Raw genomic sequence first — 11,017 nt, 5'->3', positions numbered from 1 at the left:
AGCTGGCATGAGTTCACAGAACCATCTTTTCTGCTCCTGCTCTCACATATGGCTTGATATGATGCAAATCCTCTCTTTCTATTTCTTTTGACTGGACCATGGGGTATCAAATGGTATCCAGCGGGCTAAGTTATTTAATCTTCCCTTTCTGTAGGTTTTCTGGTTAATTCTCTTTCTCTCCTAAGTTCACACACTGCTAGCTACATATTTCAGGTGTTTCTTCCTGCTAAAAAGGCAATGGATTCACAATGAGTCTGTAATGGAAAGAATTTATTTAAGAGTTGTTAGTGGTACATGTACATTTAGGCTTAATGTTTATTTTGCTGTGAATGTTAAACTGGTACTACATAGTATACAAGCCTAACAGTGACTAAGCTGAGGGAAGCATTGCCAAGATTGAACAACTTTCTCCAGATCTTCACAAAGTATAAAGTGAATCTTTATTAGATTCACTAGATTGGGAGTCAAATTTGTGTCCTGTAACAAATGCTTCAGGTTCCCTATTCCACCTATCCTATTTCAAAAGAGTTCTAAGGGAAAATATTCCTCATCTATCTTTGGCTCTCCGAATATTATCATGAGAATCATACCACCCACCCAGCTGTTTCCCCATGTACCATTCAAGTGAAAAATGAAGAACTCTAACCTGTTCCACTAATATACCTACATGACTGTGCTCTAGACCACTCACCTTCCACTCTGATGCCATACCCCCTGCATAAAGTGACAGAAAGTAATGATATCCTGGAACTGCCATTTACATCCAAACACAAGACAACCGCTATTCAGTGAAGGCAGGTAAGCTCTGGTCACTACAGTCATAACTCCCATCATCATTTTTGTTTTCCTGGTGCAAGAATAAAAGTCTGGTATCAATAGGTTCAGAAAGAATTTTAATCCTGTCTTACAGGTAAGAGCCCAAGATCAAGACCTACACTTCACTGTATTAATGAACTGTCTAGCCTCAAAATCTTCAGGAAGTCCCACTGACCCTTTTACAATTACATTAGTAGTACATCAACAATGTAGCTAGTATCTCAAGAAAACATACGCAGTCAGAGGGAGGTATTGTTATGTCTTCATTGTCTTGCTGTGAAGTCCCTGCAGATTAAGTTTTTATAGGCTTTTTTCCTTTCTTCTGTTGTATCACTCTGTGAACTCACATTTACTGTACAACTACATTGTGCCTTCTTTTCCTTATTGTAACCTGTGGATAATACTACCTCCCAGGAATATTTTGAGGATTAAATTTTTGCTGTCTGTACAAATACTTTGAAGGAATGAATATAAACAAGTACAATTTTTCATGTGTTGCGACTCTTCTCAGGTTCAAAAAAAATCATTACTTTTCACTACAGTCTAGCTCAAAAAGTAAGTTATGGGTCAAACTCTAATTGTTACTGTCACAGCAATATACTGTAGATCTTTTCAACAGACCTCTACACATTTGGCATGCTAAATGGTTAAATTAAGATGGAGACTCCTTTTTGTAACTGGAAGAAGCAGCTCAGACACCCAAGTCCTTCCAAGTCCTTCCAATCCTTTGTTCTATTTTTCCCTCAGTACTAACGTCTGTAGCAATCCTTAGCTTTGAGCTGGATTTCTACATATTCACATTACAGTGCTTTATCACTACCTTGGCAGTCTAGTCTTCTCTGAAGATTTAAATACCAAAAACACTCAGTTATTTACTGTGATCTCATTTACACCTAAAGGGGTGTGACTACTCTTTTGTATAACCAGTAGTAGATCTACCAATTATACTGGTAGGACTGGGAGGAAGAACACAAGAACAAAGGCTTAGAACTCTTCCAGTCCTTCAGTGTTATAGATTAAACCTAAATAAAGTAAGCTACAATAACCAAAGGCCTTTTGAGAAGGCTTGTGAATTGCAATCTGCAATAATTTTTTTAAAATAGYATAGTTATAGCAATTAGAATATGTTTCCTCCCTTCTAGGCCACATTTACAAACATTCTTGTGCCAACTAATAAGCTAATTAAAGCTAGTTAAAGCTAACAGGAAAGTTCCACCAATCAGTATACTCCATTTTCAGAAAACATTTCCAGTCTGAGAAGGCAATTTAAACGAAGAAAACCACATTTTTGTCAGAAGAGCTTCTTGTATCTACCTCCTTCCTAAGGAAATAGTCTACACTAACAATAGTGTGGTATTGTTAGTATCTATATTTACACCTGGAGCTTTTGTTTGCACAACTATTTCAGTCACAAGCCTCCTCTACTCATACCCCAGCCTGCCAGAGTTTACACTACAAACTTCCACAAATGCAGCTGATTGTGTAGATCCAATCAGCTATGAAGATCCAAAGGCTACTCCTACCCATCAGTTTTAACAAATCATTATATGCTACTCTAGATAACCATTATAATCAGTCAAAAACTCACATCACTGTTATGCCTCTGGAAAAAGAAAAAAAAAAAGTATTATTCCAGTATGCAGTAGAGCAATTGAAATCATGTATTGTCTTAGACTTATTACAAGGTGTGTAGGACAGCATATGTTATGGTATTTTACACTTAATTTCAAATGAATTACAAAACCTGAGGCTCCAGTGACAGATCACAAAGAATAAGCATCTTCTGAATTACATCACATAATGCTTATCAGATAAGCAGTATACTCCCAGAAACATTGAATTACAACAGAGAAGGGCCCACTACTCAGAAAATGCCTTCTGGTAGGGATTCTTCAAGCAAAGGTGCACGTGCCCAGACAGCTGCCCAGTTCTGGGCCTTTTGCTGTAGAGCGCTGCTTGCCAGATGCATCTGTCCAACACTTCACCAAGCAGGTCAGCCAGCTGAACTTGGGAGGAGTGATCAGGAAAGACCATAGGTTCATAAAACTACAGCACATAAACACAGAAAGTGAGAAAGTGGCCAGATGAACAAGACCAGTCTGATACTAGCATTAGATCTCCTTCTTCAGGGTATGCATACCAGAAATCCTCTAATAACTCTCTACAACACATTTATGAGGACTTAAGCCTGTATTTAGGTGTTGACAGTTTGGGATTGTTCAATAAGTGTTTTAAGTAACTTTRAACCTGAATTTTATGAAGCTTGTTTCACAAGCAGACAGAAGACAGTCTTTGAAAAGTTTTTCCTGTCCGTTACTGGTATTGTTCTCCTACTGGAGCTTCCTAAGGAAAAAGGCATATCTGCACTGCCTGTATTTACTTTTTCCATTCCCCATCTTCTTCCATAATARCTTTTGAAACTGGTTCACAAGTTCAACCAAATCTACCAAAAGGGCAAGGATTCTAAAAATACGAAGCCCATAGTTGTAAGAAGAGGCCTAAATGAATGTTCCTTTAGAAAAAGTGTTGTAGTTTTTGCTCAGCTGATATCTGGCAAAGCCAAATCAGCCTTCTTTCCCCACTTATGACACAGCATATGAAGCTTTTTGTGCAGACAGTATTTAATGGATATGAAAAGGAACCTGAGATGTTGAAGAGTGGTGRAAGTCATAGGGAACATAACAGAGACTGAGATGGTGATATATAGGAATTTGCAATACAAGTTTGCAGGAAGAAAGGTCGTCTTAGTTGTTTCCAGAACAATTATTTCTTTTCCTTCTAAGTTTTACAACCTGAACCTGCTACAGAGCTAACTAATCTCACCCTGTAAACAAAAGAAAGATATCTATATAGCTGGTATGGTTATGGTTGTGTCTGTTCTCTCTCCCTGCCAAGCACACCTTTTAATAGGCAGTTCTGGTTTTACTGCATTCAAAGATAGTATGACTTTAAAATCAAATTGCTGTTCTGAAATAAAGTATCAATTTGCAAATTTAGGTGAAAAAAAAATCAAAACAAACCRTATCTTCTCTTAGATACTATTACTGACTGAACCCACTGGATAACTCTCTAGATAATTCAAGCATTCACTAAACTTTTCAAGAAGGGACTACCTGTCCTAAAAGAAGGATTGCAAGTAGAGACATACAGCTGAAGCTGCTGCTCAGCAATGGTTTGACACCCACATTAGAACTGCTCTGGTATACAGTGTCAAGAAACACAGTTACACTGTTAACCATTTGTACAGCCACAAATGAGATATTTCTGCACAGCTTACCATGATTATTACCACATGTAAATAGAGTGGCCTCAGTAAGAGACTGACACATACAATATTAAGAAGTTGGTCTTGTTTGTCCAACTCTTGCTCCCCACTCCTCTTCCGCTTCTCTAGATTCCTTTAATCTAGGCTAAAGCTTAGATATGTCAATAACTTATTTGTTGATTTTGAATTTAAGCTAATTTTCAACTACAAACTAGAAAGCAAATTTAGAAGACTTAACAAAATCAGTTCTTTGTGATATATTCACTTCCAAAAAAGTTAAACTCTTAGAAAGTAAATAATACCAGAGCCTCTAAGCGACAGTTAATATATTAAGGATATAAAAGCTTCAGTAATGTTATCAACCTATCTAGCATCAGGAATTACTGCATTTAGCTCCAACATCAGAGTTCATCAAAACACATACAGGCTTAAGTACAGGCTTAAACATAACATCTTTACAGGGATATGTCCATTTCAGTTAGGCATTTACAGTATTTATTTTGGCTTTTTAAAGTTTCCTTTAACTTACCTTATTGACTAATTCAATATTCACACGTATTTTACATAATTGTAAACCAGAACTTAATAGAAATTATTGTTAGAGCAGCTACCACTTTCTAGCACCAGAAACATGGAGAAACAAGGTTTTATTGCATTCCCAAATTAAAATGGCAAAAAAATTTATCTTGGTATGTCTAGCCTCTTAACTTTACACATATGAAAGTCAAAAACATTAAATTAGCAGGTTCCTAGTAGAAACATGGACTAAGGCTACAACTTCTACCAGTTACAGTAATAGCTGTAATTACTGCTTCAGGAGCAGAATAATCCATGATTCTAGAAAACAAAGTGGGAAGAGGACAAAAATAAGTAAATTCAAAATAGAACAGAAGCCTTCCACATTCTATTCATATCAGAAAGTATCCTTGCTTTTCCAGACAGAGCAAAACTGTAAGAAAATAAAGACTGACAATATCATCATAGAATGAAGACATCAAAGGCAAGTAAAGGAAAACAATCTATTTCTTTCATTACCATATCTCAAAACAGAACCAAATGAACAAAAATTCTAAAATAGGATACATACTAATCTTACCTTCTCCTAAAGAGAAGAGTTTTTTAATTTACTTTAAATATTCTAGGAAAGAACTGCTATGTACAGGATCAGTCTGACTYGAAAGGAAAAAAAAATAAAAGGCAATAGAAGTGTTAAGATTTAATTAAACCAGAAAAAAATCTTAAGGAGAAAATAATAATGTTTAAAATTACCTTTTCTAATATATACGTGCACAAAGGCTGCTTACTGCTTTTAAGATGGTTGCTATAAGCTTTTTCTTTAGCTCTAGTTGCTGAACTTAACATTTTTATCCTCAGCCACCTAAGTTCTTACAGTGATCAAGTAGGTCTTCAGGAATATGTTTTCCCTCTACTCTAGAACATAGTCTAGAACAATCTAATGTAGTTTCTGTAGGCAATAGTTGTGCATTTTTATATTCAAAATACTAAGGGTTATCACCTAAGAGAGAAACAAAGGACTTACTTCAATCTCAGTTTATGCTTTCCCTGGCTAAATATTGAGAAGCTTATGCTAACAGGGATACCATGCTTATAAAGCAGGCAAGGCAAGGTCTACACCCTACAGCTGCTTTTAAAGAGAATTAATGCTCCCAATAAGCCAAGAGTAATTTAGAGGCAGACCAAAAACAGCAGGAGAAAGAGAAGCATGAACTTCTCTCAGCTGTCCTGATGGATGTTAACTTTGAAGCCTCCTTATAACCACTTAAATGCCAATGTTTTAATTGCTTTTTGATGTATTCAGCAAAATGTTCAGCCAATGTACTGATCCAGTGTGGCTGTTCAGATGTTCCAGTCATGTACGGGTACTCTCCAGACAAGGCAATAATTTGTGAAAAGGTTAGTTTATTGTACTCTGTATCAAGTTTCTGGGCAGCCTTGAATCATAATTACTCCATTCTCAGTTTTAGTGTTCAATTTAATTAAACCTTTGAAGTTAATTAAAGTAAATTTATGTATACACTTGTACCAGTTGAAGCTGGTCTATTTCATTTTAGCTTGCCAACAATCATTTACATTAAACCAAGGTATGTATGTACTTTGTAAGAGGCTGTACAAATAATTTAACAGGTTTAAAAATAAATTATTAAAAAAAAAAAACAGTGCTTAGTTGCCAAACTTAACCAAATTATTTAATTGCCACTATCATCCTTGCATGGATGTTTTCTTCCTTTTTGCCTATTTCCATGCTTGTGTTTAACAGATCTGCCTGTGTTTGAAATATTTCCAGAATAAGGATATTCAAACTTAACAAAAACTTGTATTTTACTGTGACATAATTATCTACACTTGAAACTATTTAGAAATAATTACTTCTGATCAATCCCATGTGAAGACAAGACCTAAGCAAGTAGCATATGTAAATTGATTTGTAACAAAAGAAGTCCACAAGCTAAACAGGTAAGAAGCTTATTACTAATTTTTTTTTTCCTATAAACATGAACTTTCTTTTTTTTTTACTTTTTGAAACAGAAATGGCACAATTCTAGTTTATTCATTGCCTCCTTGCTCTTACTGTCTACGCTTTAACAGATCCCATAGCAGTTTCTAGAGAAGCAAAGATTTTTGTCATCTTTGCTTTCTGCCAATCTTAATCTCCCTAATCCTCAGCATTGTGCAGCTGGCTGGTTGATGGGGCCCAAGTGGGGAGGGGAGGTAAGCGAGAAGGGGTTTGGGGTGTGGTAAATAACAGACGTCGGAGGAGGGAAAGAGAAAGCAAGAAAGATGTAGTATTCAAGTGACAAAATAATGATGGCATTACCTATGTAAATTGCTATTGTTTCCTCATTAAACATTTTAGATGTAGGAGAGAGAAGGCAAAATGAAATGGAAGGCAGGGATACAATGAGAGTGCAAAGGAGGCAAGTAAAGCTATGCGTGCTACATGTTAGCTCTACTGAGGAAGAAAAAAAAATCTTTGTTGTTGTATTATACCCAGTATGGTGCGGTCTTCGAGCTTTTCAGGAAACACATTTCTTGAATGTTAAATTAATTGAAGAGTAAAATGAAAGAAAGAGAAGTACTAGGTGGGTGAGCAGGTTGTTGACAAAAGAAGGTAAGAAAAGATGAGAGAAATTAATATGTGGTTTAGTGCCTSGTTAAATGGTAAGGATATTTACTGTGTATTTCTTGCTTCAAAAAGGCTGCTTCATTCAGTATTTAAGGCTTCACTACTTTAAAAAGAAAAAGCTTCTTTGCCCAGAAGAGCTTCTAGATGTTAAAAATGGAGCAAGGGAAAAAGGTTTTCTTTAATCTAAATATACTGTGACAAACGTGAATCACCACTAGTCAGAATGAGATGTTAAGATAAACAACTTGAATATCTGGACTTTAAAATGGACTGTGTTAAATGYGTAACTGTGTTCCTATCTTGGACACTAGACTATGTCTGGTGGAATGTGTATTTTGTTTACAAGCACAAAGCCGACTCAAGAACAGTCAGAGGGGTGGTGGTAGGGGACCGGTTTTTGGGGGGGTAGTGTCTTTTGTTTGTTTTCTTTAAATCAGTACCACCTTAGGCACAAGAGATATTCTGATCCAGTTCCCAGAAGCACACTTAGATGACAGAAACCTGTAACACAAACACCAGTTTCAGAAGGCAGAGAAAAAAGAAAGCATGTTCCCAAAGGTGATAGCCTTTCTGTGGTAACAGATACCTTAGTCTAACTTCCCTTAAAATATTGTGTATTTCATGTATTTGTCTCTTGACAGAGACTAAAAGCTATTTATAATAAAAGAGAATACTACTCACGTTGTGAAACACTGGTAAAGTAGGAAAGTCACACATACATTACTATGCCATCAAGGCAAGAAGCAGTGGGTTAAAGATGAAATACAAACACATTCTGAGGAAAAAAGAGGGTACCATCTCTTTAAGGAATGTGGAACGAGACTGCCAGATACTGTTTTGTGGTAATTTCAAATCATTCTAAATCAAGATTACCACTACCATCTTACTGCACAAGGATCATTGTATGTACAAGTGTTTGGTGATCTAGTCCAGAAAGTTAAAGTGGCCAGAACACAATCACTTCCAGACAGGGCTGGTTTTTGGCTAGTAAGGCAGAAGAGAGGATGGGATCATATCAGCTCTGACTCCAATTTCTTTAAGCCATTATGGAACCTTAATGGGGGTTTCCAAGGCAGCTTGACCTTGAGGAGGGCCAGCTAGCAGGTTTTCAAATAGCTTTTAAAAGGAAAACAACCCTTATAATGAAACAGGCTGGTTAAGCAAGAGATTGTTGAGTGCTGAGGAGGGGTGCAGGTATGTGATTTTGTGAACTCAATGGCAAGCTACAGAAAGCTGAAAAACTCTACCAAAAGTATCTAGGTGATGGAAAGGTGATGTGAAGATTAAGTAAAATACAACACAAAATGTAAACTTCTTCCCAATTTGGGATAAGGAGTTTAACTTCAAGTCCACTGAAACAGGGTTTATTCTGCTTAAATCTTAAGCTTGCCTAGTACTAGCAATGATTCCAGATGAGGTTAGCAAATGTGAAGCACCTTCATTTTTTTTAATGCAAATGAAAGGATACATGCACATACTTCCTGGAAAAACTGATCTTAGAGACATGTTTAGAAGACTTATGGCCTACAGAGTATCTCCTGGTTTACAAACTGTGGCTAGTACTTTTAAGTGCTGTGTTCAGGAAGCAGTTTCTTCTAGTGAACACAGGTTAGCATCTTTACTACAAATAGGAAGTAGAAACACATCTCTCTAAGTCAATCATTAAACTTTATAAACAAGCTAAAGATATTGCCTCTTGATCCTCACTGGAAAGAAGATAGGTTAAACTTAGTAGTTTGGATGTGGAAACAATCACTGTTGATAGTCTCAGCAGAAAAGACCATTAATAGCAAGTCATAGCAGCAGATTAGGGTAAAGATTACATGTAAATATCTTCCTGGCAAAGCAGTATTTGTAGCAGGTGCAAGTACCTGTGCTATTGCTGAATTAATCTAAATGGCACCATGAGTTCCACAGTGTTCTGGCAACCACAGAGCAGCTCTCCAAGGACCTTTGATATACTGGGCTGGATGCAGTAGTAAAGAGGATGGATGTGCATCTGCAAAAAGAAGCATATGCCACAACAGGTGATTTCATAACCTCAACAGTACTGCTAGTGAAATTCTCTAGCACACACTCAGATTATTGATCTATGCCAGTGCTCAAACTGTCACATTTTCATAGCTATTGTTACCTTTGGTAGCTAAAATAAGCTATTACAAATATACTTGATAAACACAGTGGGTGTACAGTCACACTTTCTTACTATATAGACAATCTCACAGAATATATCCTTCCTAACAAAGCAAAGGACCTAAATATTCAGATACCAGGAAACTGCACATATTTAAAACATTTGCAGATTTGCAGACTTAACTTGCAGAGGAAACTGCAGTTGCATGTGATCAATGATATTTAAATATGGGAATTGAGCCACAGTAACTTTAACCATAGAAAAGACATAGTAGTAGGGGTCACACAGGATGGAAAACTTTACTTCTCCCCTTGATTTTTTTTGTCTGAAGGAGCAGATATTTTTGTTAATTCCTGTATGTTTAAACTAACTTACTGGCCTCACGACAATAGTACTTGACTGTCACTCATCAACAGGATTTTATTACTGCTGTTGATTTTACCACAGATTCAAGTTCAATGTGTATCAGAACGAACTAATGTACATGACTAAGCAGCAGCCTGGAAAGATCTTTGATAGTAGGATAAAATATTATCTGTATACGATTTCTTACAAAGCAGGGGGGAAGGAGGGGAAATAAATAAAAAAAAAAAAAGGGAAGGATGAAAAAGACATTATATATCTGTGAATAATTAGGAACTTAAAGAGAGGAAGTTGGATAGAAAAAATAGAGGAATTTGACTAACATCTGGCCACTTTGTTGACGTTTAGTTTTTAGGATGGTTAACGTGAACTGGGTGCATTCTATGGCTACGCACCTGGAATTGCTGGAAYTTATTTAGTTTTCTCTTCGTTTAGTTCTCCTTCCTCCTTTCTTCCCTCAGCATTTCTGATACATCTCTGAACTAGAATAAGTGAAACTGTTTGTTTTGTAAGAGAGTCTGTAAACAGAAAGGGAGGATAAAATTATTTCCTTTTATTTGTATTTGGATGTGGTTGAATTTTGGAAGGTTTTACTAATTCTGTGGATGGTATTGATATTGAAGGGGTAAGTTATGTAACTGGTATTAAGTAATTATGTAATATATATATATATATATATATATATATATCTTGATCTATAGGAGTTTTGTAACCAACTTTAAGGAAAACTTTTTGTTGCTCAAGTATTTATCCAAATAATTCAAGCTATTTGGCTAGATAAGCCTCATCAGCCATACACCTAATACCTGATATGTTTTAGACTCCTTTTCAACTTGCTCTCACCTCCTGCTTGATGCAGGCAGTAGCTTTATTCTACAATTTCTGCACTAGGCCTGCAGCTTCTAAATGAAGGCTTTCTACTGTTTCTTTCCTTAAAATTGGCAAATATATTAATTATAAGCCTTCTATCAGGGTGTGAATTATTGTATAGTAAATCTAAGCAAGGATCTGAAAACTGTCAATTAGAGCATTAATTTTTGAACGGCAGCAACTTAAGGCAAAGTTACTGCATCGCTAGCAGAGTGTTTCAGTATCAATTACCTTAATTTAAAATGACTATTTTCCTCCCAAAATTCTGGAGTTTAACCTTGATCCGTTGATCCGGTGGCACCCTTGTCTGTCATCATGAAGAAGGAGCCTCCCTTGAACTGTTTTGGGTAAACTTAAATGCTTTTTCAGGGAAGATGGTCTAATACAGCTTTTTGTAGACTCTGAAGCCGTTTTCTTGTCTGAA

The sequence above is a fragment of the Rhea americana genome, unplaced genomic scaffold, assembly GCF_003343005.1.
Source record: "Rhea americana isolate MKP2758 unplaced genomic scaffold, rheAme1 scaffold_153, whole genome shotgun sequence".
Classification (NCBI taxonomy): domain Eukaryota; kingdom Metazoa; phylum Chordata; class Aves; order Rheiformes; family Rheidae; genus Rhea; species Rhea americana.
This window is presented reverse-complemented; position numbering follows the sequence as displayed.